The 11343-nt window shown below is 38.3% G+C and overlaps 1 non-coding gene across 1 annotated transcript; it reads right to left on the bottom strand.

The window, feature by feature from the left end:
- Nucleotides 1–868: 868 nt before the first annotated feature.
- Nucleotides 869–975, bottom strand: LOC112699676 (small nucleolar RNA R71). Its single transcript, XR_003152621.1, has one exon. It is a non-coding gene; the product is annotated as a small nucleolar RNA R71 (small nucleolar RNA).
- Between the last annotated feature and the right edge of the window lie 10368 nt (nucleotides 976–11343).

The following is an 11343-nucleotide window of genomic DNA, read 5'->3' as shown; positions in this document are numbered from 1 at the left end:
TTCTTTTTAAATTAATAACTTAATTTTTGAAAATTAATTAATTAATTAATAAAAATAAAAATATTTTAATTCTTACTTACTTTTTCTATTTATACTTCTTCTTTTCTCATCTCTATTTATTCGAACTCTACTCCCTCTCTTCCTCTACCTCAATTTATTTACCTTCTTTCCTTTCTTCTTCACATCTAATTGGAAGTCCTTTAATCCAAGTGTCATAAAAAACTTTCTTCTTTTCTCTTTTCTTTCTTCTTCTACTCTCACTTTAAGGAGGAGCTTCTTGCCTATTGGCAGAAATAATCTTCTTCTTTTCTTTCTTTCCTTTTTCTTCTTGTTCATGACCAGGAACAGGGATAAAGAACCCCTCTTGACTCCTGATCCTGAACCTGAGAAGACACTGAGGAGGCGTGTACAGTAAGCTAAAGCATAACACTACGGAAAAGACCTTTTAGAGAGTTTTGAACAGGAACTAAAGGACATGGCCGAACCTTAAAAGGAGCCTAGAAAGGTCCTTGGTGACTTCACCATGCCTACCTCTGACTTTTATGGCAGAAGTATTGCTCTACCTGCCATTAAAGCTAACAATTTTGAGATTAAGCCTTAATTAGTCTCTCTTCTGCAGCAGAACTACGAATTCCATGAACTTCCACTGGAAGATCCACATTAGTTCTTAGCAAAATTTTTACAAATCTGTGATATTGTAAAGACTAATGGGGTTAATCCTGAAGTCTTCAAGCTGATGCTCTTTCCCTTTGCTTTAAGAGACAAAGCTAAATTCTGGTTGGATGTCCAACCTAGAGAGAGTCTTGACTCTTGGGAAAAGCTAGTTAATGCTTTTCTAGCTAAGTTCTTTCCTCCTCAAAAGATGAGCAAGATTAGAGTGGAAGTTTAAACCTTCAGACAAATAGAAGGTGAATCCCTCTATGAAGCTTGGGAAAGATACAAGCAGCTAATCAGGAGATGTCCTCCTAATATTCTCTCAAAGTGGTCCATCATAGGCGTGTTCTATGATGGTTTATCTGAGATGTCCAAAATTTCATTGGACAGCTCTGCAGGTGGATCTCTCCACTGAAGAAAACGCCTGCAGAAGCTAGAGAACTCATTAAGATGGTTGCAAACAACCAATTCATGTACACCTCTGAGAAGAATCCTGTAAATCATGGAACCTCTCAGAAGAAAGGAGTTCATGAAGTTGAGACTCTGAATGCCATCTTGGCTCAGAATAAGATCTTGACCCAACAGGTCAACATGATCTCTCAACATCTTACTGGGATGCTGGTGCGCGTGTACGCAAAACCCCCCCACACCTTTTCATACAATAGCAGTACCGGCAAGTACATTGGGTCGTCAAAGTAATACCTGAGCGAGTCAGAGTCGATCCCACGAGGATTGTGGCTTGAAGAAAGCTATGATTGTCTTGCAGGTCTTAGTCAGGTGGACTCAGAAGGTTGTTGGAATATTATGTAAACCTTGAATGATTATATGTCATAAATGTTGAAAGGGGTAAAACCAATTGGATTAGCTATTAGGAATTATATGCTGGGAATAGAGTTGAGAGTTAGAGTCGCTTTGCCTTTCTAAATTAACTCTGGTACTATTGCTCTCCTTGCTTGTGAGTGATTTCTTCAATGGCAGGTAGTATGTGATTGACACTAGTTTGAACAGCTGCCAATAGTCCTTCGGATTTGAACCCCAGGGTTAGTGTGGATCCATCTCTACTTGAGGGTGAAGTTTGATAAACCACTATTTTATGGTTTATCTTGTGCTCAATTGAATGGTTTTTATCAATATTTCATACACTTATTCATACTAATTGCATGAGTTTACGTTTTCCTTCCGAATTTTGTGCTTTGATTGAAAACATGCTTCTTTGGGCTTTAAATTTGCTATGTTTAATCCTCTCTTATTACTATTCGATGCCTTGATATGTGTGTTAAGTGATTTTAGGGATTACAGGGCAGGAATGGCTTAGAGGATAGAAAGGAAGCATGCAAAAGAGGAAGGAATACAAGAAGTTGAAGAAATTGCTAAGCTGTCCAGCCTGACCTCTTTGCTCTCAAATGGTCATAACTTGAGCTAAAAAGGTCCAAATGATGCGGTTTTTATTGCGTTAGAAAGCTAACATCCAGTGTTTCAATTTGATATATAATTTGCAATAGTGGCCATGCAAAAAAATGATGCGCACGCGTGAATCACACAGACGCATCATTTTGTGGAAATTCCAGCGACCTGCATGTGTTTGAATTTGGTCCCAGCGATTTCGGGGCTATATCCGGCCCAGTTTCAAGCTCAGAAAACACAGATTAGAGGCTATAAAGTGGGGGAATGTGTCCATTCATCATACAACATACATTCATACATAGTTTTAGGATTTAGATGTAGTTTTCAGAGAGAGAGGTTCTCTCCACTCTCTTAGGATTTAGGATTAGGATTCCTCTTAAAGGATTTAGGATTTCTACTTCTCAATTTCCAGGTTTAATTTTCTTTTTATTTATTTTCCTAATTTAATTTATGAACTTTTCTATGTTAGATTTGATTTCTTTTATTAATGCAATTTGGGGTATTTCAGACATATGACTTTTATTTAGTTTCTTATATTCTTGGTTCTGGTTGATTAATTGATAACTTTTGAGTTGTCAAACTCATTGTGATTGATAATTGATATCTTTGCTGATTGATTTAGATTCCTATAACTCTAGTCTTTCTTTAAGAGTTGACTAGGACTTTAGGTGTTCAATTGATTTAACCACTTGACTTACCTTCATAGTTAGAGGTTGACTTAGTGGGAGCAAAAATATAATTTTCATCACCATTGATAAGGATAACTAGGATAGGACTTCTAATTTTCATACCTTGCCAAGAGATTTTATAATTATTAATTTATTCTCCTTGCTGTTTAAATTACTTGTTCTCTATTTTAAAAACCCAAAATAAAATGTATCTTTTTCCATAACCAATAATAAATCATACTTTCCTGCAATTTCTTGAGAAGACGACCCGATGTTTGAATACTTTGATTATTTATTTTTATTGGGTTTGCTTAAGTGACAAACAAAAAATTTGTACGAAAGAATTCTCTGTTAGTTTAGAAGCTATACTTACAACGCGATTATATTTGTGAATTTCTTTACCGATAGAAAATCAGTTCGTCAAAATGGCGCCGTTGCCGGGGAATTGCAAACGTGTGCCTTATTATTGGTTATTGTAAATATTTTTCAAAAAAAAATTTTCAGATTTTTATTTTTAAATCTTTTTATCTTATCTTTTTTCAAAAAAATCATATCTTTTTCAAAATCTTATCTTATCTTTTTTTTTTCAAAAATCATATATTTTTCAAAATATTTTCTTTTTGCTAGTTTTTGTTTCTATTTTCTCTTACTACTATGAACTCTCACCCCTTTGGCTATAAGTCTGGTTACAATTATGTTGCAGGAAGAGGAGATTATAATGACAACTTGCATCAAGGATGGGACAATCAAAGATGGGAGGAGCCACAAGGACTTGATCAACCCTCATGGCAACAACCACCTCCAATGGCTATGGTGAGCACTCCTTTGATTATCAACAACCACCACCATATGCCTATGAACCCCCTCCTCAACATAGCTTTGAACCACCACACTCACAAGCCCCTTTCCACCATTTACCTCCATATGACTCTAACCCGTATCCACCATACCAACCACCTTATGAGCCAAATGAACCATACATAGAACCACCACCTCAATATACACCATCTCATTATCATTATCAAGATAAACCACCTTCCTACCATGCACCCTCTCTCCAAAATAATGAACCCTCCTATCCACCCCAAACCTTCATAGAGAGCACACTTACCTCTCTCATTGGTCTCACCTCTAAACTTCAAAATCTCACATGGACCAACCCTCCACCTCCAATGTTCAACCCTCAAGCTCCAGTGCACTTCCATTTCAACCACAGAATGATCTCTCCATCCCATCACCACCATCCATGGAAGAGCACCCATGTCTATCAATCCAAGAGCAACATGATCCCAATGATCCTATTGATATGGAACAAGAGAGAAGGGATCATCTTTGCGAATCCAAACTTCATAAGGAGCTAGAGGAGGCACTAAAGGTGAAGGTAGAAAAGACCTTTGCAAATGAAGGAGTAGTTGACGGGAGTTGTCATAGAAAAGAGACCATCAAGGAGGAGTATGATTTTATACTTAACCAACTAGATCAAGCAATAAATCGATTACCTTCCCGACGTTCGGACATTCAAGGAACCCCCATGGCCTCATGTGGAGAATTTACTGAAGAACGTGGCATGAAGGCGAAGTTAGAAACCCTGGTGGACAGTGAGCAGCACGATGTTATATTGGAACAATTGGAAGAAGCTACGCCTACCATTGGAGAGGAAGAAGTAGTTGAAGACTTAGGAGATGCTGAACCTCCTTGAGAAAGTCAAATTATAGATCCTCCTTCAAAGACGTTTGAAATTGTTGTTGAGGAGGGTGTACAACCTCCAAGGAATCTCATGATTAAAGACTTTGAAAGGGATGATCAAGAGATGGATTTGATCATTGATGAATTCTTATCTACATTTGAATCCTCTCCCATTAGACTTGACATGGAGATAAAAGAAGAAGAAGTACAACCTCCCATGCCCTTGTTGAACAATGAAAAAGAAATTTAATTGGAAGAAATCTACCAAGAGGAAGCGGTTGATATTGAAGAAGATTGCAAGGAGGTGGAAGTTGTCAAAGAAGAGCGCAAGGGAGTGGAGCTTGCAAGTTCATTAGAAACCCCTCCCCCAAAGTTGCTATCATCCTTTACAACATTTAAGTGGGTAAAATTCATATCCTTGACTTTTCCACTTGAATATGGGCTACTGGAGACGGATGGTCAACTTAGAGCTCTTTGTGGCATTAAGAGTAAGAGGAAGATGGTCGGTGGTAAGAATTGTCCTGCAAGGTTCATTATGGTTGGAAGCTTTAAGTTTAAACGCAAAGGTTGGTGTAGAGCTCAACTGAATGGGTCTAGAAAGTTATTTGGCCGCTTTAGTGAGAGTTCAGATTGCTTGCAACCCAGATGGAATCATGATGATCAACAAGAAGACGGGTGCAAAAGCAATGTTTGGGAACCCAAAATTCATTATGGCAATCAACACTCTTGGGGCCTTATCACTTGCTTTAACTTACTTGAAGGCTTTCTATGCCTAGTTTGGGATCCCGGAGGCTACTGGAATTCCAAACATTGGTGGAGATTTTTGGATGAATACAAGCACAAGCCACCATAACAAGGAGCTCACCAAATGTCCAACTTAAGGACTTTAACTAAAAGTGCTAGGTGGGAGACAACTCCTATGGTATGATCGTTCCTTTTTCAGTTTTAATTCTAGTCTGTTTTGTTTGTTTTTGAGTTGTGATTGAACCTAGAATCATGCATAACATTCATATTAGCATTGCATTCTGCATACTGCATTATTATAAAAAAAAAAGCACGTGACGCGACAGCGTCGCCGACGCGTTCGCGTCATATGTGCCTCTAGGAAGAAAAGAGACTTTATAGAGAGTCACGCGAAAGCGTGGCTGGAGGCGTGCCTTTGGCACAATTTGACCCACGTGACCGCGTCGTTGACGCGTTCACGTCATGTGGGAAAAATGCCTCCCACGCGTCCGCGCCACCCACGCGAACGCGTGCCCTCAAAATCGACGTAAAAAGGGTGTATGGCAGCAAGTTGTGACGGAGTGGGGCTGGAACCGTGCTAGAAACACAAGCCCTACCACGCGAACGCGTGCCCCACGCGTCCACGTCGTTTTTTAAAACAAGGCCAACCATGCAATCTCGTCCCACATGCGGCCGCGTCACCCTAAAATTTGGCATTATGAGTTTCAAACAGAGAGTTGCGTGACTGCGAGGCTGCCCTCACGCTAATGGCACAAATCAATGCACGCGACCGCGTGGATGACGCGTCCGCATCAGTTCATAGAAGGGCTATCCGCGTGAACGCATCACTCACGCGTCCGCATCACAAGCGGCGCACAACTTATCCAGATCAGCCAAATATCTTATCTTTTCTTCCCCAAATCTAAATATTTTCTTTCCCTTCTTATTTCTTTCTTCCTCCTTTCTTACTTTCTTTTTCTTTTTCCATTGGTGTTAAAATTTTCTTCTTCAACCATTTGCATCTTTTCTTGAATTATTTTGGTACTTCATGACTTGTTTTATTCTGATTGGGTATTATTATTCATAAATCAATGCTAATTTTTATAATACTAATATCTCTTTTGCATTGATATGCACTTACACTATCTTGCATTACCCATACTCTCTTCCCCATTGTTGCAACTTTTGCACTATTGATATGCCATTTGCTTCCACTATTTTTTCACTTGCATGTTGTAGCTACCATGTAATTGAGACCTTTATTATTTGGCATTAACACCCATATTTTACTTATTTTTTTTATCTTTATTTCTGGGTTTTGTCCTTTCCTTTTTTTCTCCTCTTTCAGGTTGGCCACCAAGAGGGAAAAAGAAAAGTTTCTAACTGGAGCAGTAAACAAGTCTACCATACAATCTTTAGAGAAAAAGCATCAGTTGGAGCAGCCCGTCCACTGGTACATCTTAGCATGCACCGAGGAAGGTGCAATCTTTAAGTGTGGGGAGGTCGATACCGATCTCTGTGGGTTAGTTACTTCTTTTTTTCTTCAACACCAATGTTAATTTGTTAGTTATTGCATTTGCATGTTTCATTGCATGTTTGTTTGATTTTATGCATTTAAGTACTACTTGGTTGAAAAATAATAAGTTTCTTTCTAGGACCCTATTTTTGAAAAATTTCACTAATTTAAATTAAAAAAATTAAAATTTTCTATATGTTAAATTTGTTTGAATTTGTATTTGGAACATGGTTTTTGAGCCAAAGAACACACAACCTGTGAGATTTTGAGCTTATTTATATGGTTACATTATTAAACCATAAATATTTTATTCTTGTGTGTTTTCTTCGAGTAAATATCCAAAATCGTCCCTAAAAGATACCCCGATCTCCATTTTGATCCTCAAAAGATAAAGTTAATCAAAATCATCCCTTCGAAAGATAAAGTTAATCGAAATCGTCCCCGAAAGATACACGATTCGTCACATTAGTCCTTCCGTCAATTAGATGACGACATGTCACGTTAAGTGCCATGATGACAAGTCATCATATACCTATTTTTCTATGCTTTTTCATACAAGAAATTGATGATTAGTGCTTAAATATTGCATTCTTTTGTACTTAATTGGAAGATTTCCTTGATCTTTTAATTTTATAAATCTTGTAGGAAATAAGAAGAAAAAGAAGTAAAGAAGCACAAAAAAAGGAGAAAAAAAGAGCTTTGGGGTACACTTTGAAGTTGGGGTACACTTTGGAGCCTTAGGCCACGCTTTTAAAAGCGTGGCCCATGACCAACTCAAAGAAGAAAACAACCAGCACGCACACTGCCCTGCCCTTGCCAAGGGTAGGGCAGAATCATGATGAAACAAAGTGAGGTTGGAGCAAATTTTCGCTAAGTTAAAATCTGGCCGCTCACAGCATGACCATGCCTACTTCAATTCAAAGGGCTATAACTTGAGCTACAGACGTCCGATTGATGTGCTTCTAGTTGCGTTGGAAAGCTGACATTAAGAGCTTTCCAACGATATATAGAAATCCATATTTGGCGTACAATTGAGGCAGGAACGAAAGGCATCTTTAAGGGCCAAAAACAAGCGAAAATAAACCAAAATGCTTCCATCAAGGCTCGAAGAGGGAGACACAAGGAAACCAAGGAAGTCTGCCCTCAAGGAGAGCAGAATGCCCTCTTGGAGGGCAATGTCGTGCTCTTCTTGAAGAAAATCCAAGAAAAAATCAAACTCCAAGCGCCACCCATGGGTTTCGAACCAAGCACCTAAGGGGAGTGAGGAGCGCATCATGACACGGTCCAAGGAAGTGAGTGCGCAAGACACACATGCAAGGCAACATTGCCCTGCCCTCCACAAGGGCAGGGCAGCATCTTCACACACCAAGCTCGCACGCACAAGCACCAGCACGCACACTTTCCTGCCCTGCACTCCACAAGGGCAGGGCAGCCTCCTGGGAGCAAATAATCATGGGCCAAAAATTCAATTTCATATAAATTCAATTCCTCACCAAATTGAATCAAGGCCATCCAAGACCCATTCTCCCTCAAATCCAAAGCAAGCAAAAGCCCACTCAACATGACTCAAAGGCACACAGAGAAGCTAGATTAGGAATTTCATTTTTTGTGAATTTGTTTTTAATTTCAATTTCATTTTATTTTCATTTTTTATTTTGTAAAGCCTATATAAAGGCATCAATTAGAGCTCGGAGGGGGAGGCGAGGACACTAGGGAGTATTAGGATTTGAGAGCTCTCTCTCTTAGTTTTGATTGTTGTTTTGGAATTTTGGATTGGGAAGGAAGGAATTCTGTTTCATTCCTGATTTGAGATTCATCTTGTTCTCTTACTGCATAACTCAATTTTCATTTGCTGTTTTAAATCTTCTTCTTCTGCAATCTGTTCTTTTAATTTTCTGCAACTTCTCTCTTGTTGGATCAAGGAAGGACTTGAGATCTAGACTTGTTTTCTAGTCTCTTCCACTTCTGAGATCTTCAACATCCTTTTAATTGCTGCAAATTAAGCATTGCTTTTCTATTTTTAAATTCTTCAAGGCATTTTACTCTTTTGCTTAAGATCTACTGCAATTCAATTCATCTTTAGTTCTTCTGTTTATTGCAATTTACTTTCTCTTGTTTAATTTCTGAAATTCCAGCACCCACTCTCCTTTACATTTAATGCAATTTACATTTCGTGCAATTTAAGTTTCAGCTATTTTACTTTCTTGCTCTTTAAGTTTCCTGCAATTTTATTTTCTGCATCTTTTAAATTCCTTGCAATTTACTTTCTGTTGATCAACTTCACACAATTCACTCAATGTTAGCTTGACTAAACTAATCACCCACTAAAATTGCTTGATCCATCAATCCCTGTGGGATCGACCTCACTCTAAGTGAGTTATTACTACTTGATGCGACCCGGTACACTTGCCGGTTGGATTTGTGTGTTGGAAATTTGTTTTTCCACAAAAACACCATCAAGTTTTTGGCGCCGTTGCCGGGGATTCATTAGATCAACAATGATTAAGTGGGTGAGAAGTCTAGATCAAGCATTTTCTTTGTTTTTGTTCTCTGTTCTAAGTTGAAATCAAGGTGTTTGAGTTATTGCCTCACTAAGAAATTCTGTCTCTGTGACATGAATTTCAATTTCCATTGATGTTGCATTTTACAAAATACAAATGGAGTTCAACTCATCTTATGGTCAAACAAAATTTTACGGGATATTGCCCACCATCACCACCCTCTAATGGTGGCTGGGAATATCACCAAGAATTAACAGAGTCTGAGCACTCCAATTCATGGAGATTTGCTTCAGAGACACAAGATGAGCAAGAGAATCATATGGGATACTTCCCACCACCACAAAATGATTCAAGTCATTATTCTAATGGTGGCTGGGAGTATCACCAAGTAATGAAAGAGCATTCACCCTCACATCCCAGTTTCTCATTTGAAAGTTCTTCATCACTAGATTATGCCTCAACACAAAGTTTCCTCGAAAATCCATACAAATCATCCCATCAATCACACAACTCATTCCACACCCCTCAACACAACTTCACCACAACATATCCACGTCACCAAAATTACTCTCAACCATCATCTCTTGAACCACTAGATGAGGATTACCTTCAAGCCATTGAAATACATAGAAAACTCGTGGAAAGATACACACAACCCCAATCCTGGAAAGAAATCATCCTCAAGAAGATGAATGAGCCCTTAGAGCAAACAATGAGGAACTTAGAACCATCAAACAGAGAGGATGAAGACCAATTTGTGGGTGAGGAAGTGGAAAAGCAAGATGAGGAAGCCTCTGTGTCAAGTGAAATTTCAGTGAAAAAGGAAGAGGTGGAGGAAGTATTTGGACATGAGCCAAGGATTCTACATTCACAAGAGCCACTTGAGGTGACAATGAAACACAAAAATTTCCTCCCAGAGGCACTAATGGAAAATCATGAAGAAGAAAGGGAGGAAGACATTCAAGAGAAGTCACACTCAACTGAAGTAGAGAAGTACATGAAGGAAAAGCTCATGGAACCACCAATGCAAGAGGCTCTTGATAAAGAAATCACTCCAAAAATCACACAGCAACCAATTCATGAATCCAAAGAAGTGAAGGCAATTAACAAAAACACCAAGAAGAGGATTGTGACCAAGATATCAAGGACGACATTCATGAGAAGGTCAACTGCAAACAGTCCTCCCCCTGATCAAGCAAGCAAGCTCAATCAAGCCAATTTCAAAAGAAAGCTTGCTGAGAGGAAACCAAGAAAGGGGACAATAGCTGGAACTTCTCCTCCTTTGAGGTCATTCCTCTTAACAAATTGGAAGAAGAGGAAGAAAGTGAAGAACAACATGTCAAGCTAATGACACTAAAAGAGCACTTGTTGGGAGGTAACCCAACCGTAGGTATAATTTCTCTTCTCTGCTTTGTTTTCTTTCTTTACTTTGTTTAAATTCAATAAATTGGCATATGGTTACATTTTAAGTTTGGTGTTGCCATGCAACACATTGTTTTCAATCTTTTTGGATGATTGCATCAAATCAAAAAATGAAAGTGACACACCAAGATTCTAAGTTTGGTGTGCCACCTATTTTTCTATGCAAATCATTCAGCAACATCACTTGTCTGCATAACCATAATGTCTTTGCAGTGTTAATTTTCTTTTGGTTTGATATTTTGTTATTCTGTTTACTTTAGTTAATTCTTTGTTTTTAATGCTTTCATTTTAGTTTGCTTATTTACTGTGTTTGTTAATATATTACCAAGAGAGCTTTATTAATGACAGATTCTTAGCTTGGTGATTGTAATTAATAAATAACAGTTTCATTTGCTTGGTTTTAATTCAAATAAGTGGACATAGGATTGCATTCTAAGTTTGGTGTTGCTATGCAACGCAATTTGCTTCAAATCTTTACTGGATACTTGCATCAATTCCAAGTGAAAGTGTCACACTAAGTTTGGTGTGCCACTTATTCTTTATGCAAAGTATTGTGCACACCTTCTTATGCTTGCAATCAAAATGTCGCTGTCTCTTGTGCCTTGATTGTTATTTTTCATTTTTGCTTGCTTGTAACACATGTAATGCTAACATTTCATTGCATAAGACATTCATGATCCATCTTAGCCCCATAGCCATTGTTCTAATTGTTGCTTGAGGATGAGCAAGCACTCTAAGTTTGGCAAGGGAAATGGAAGAATTGGAGAAA

Source organism: Arachis hypogaea, chromosome 6 (genome assembly GCF_003086295.3).
Source record: "Arachis hypogaea cultivar Tifrunner chromosome 6, arahy.Tifrunner.gnm2.J5K5, whole genome shotgun sequence".
Taxonomy (NCBI): Eukaryota; Viridiplantae; Streptophyta; class Magnoliopsida; order Fabales; family Fabaceae; genus Arachis; species Arachis hypogaea.
Note: the sequence above shows the minus strand (reverse complement) of the source record. Positions and strands in the feature narration are given on the sequence as shown.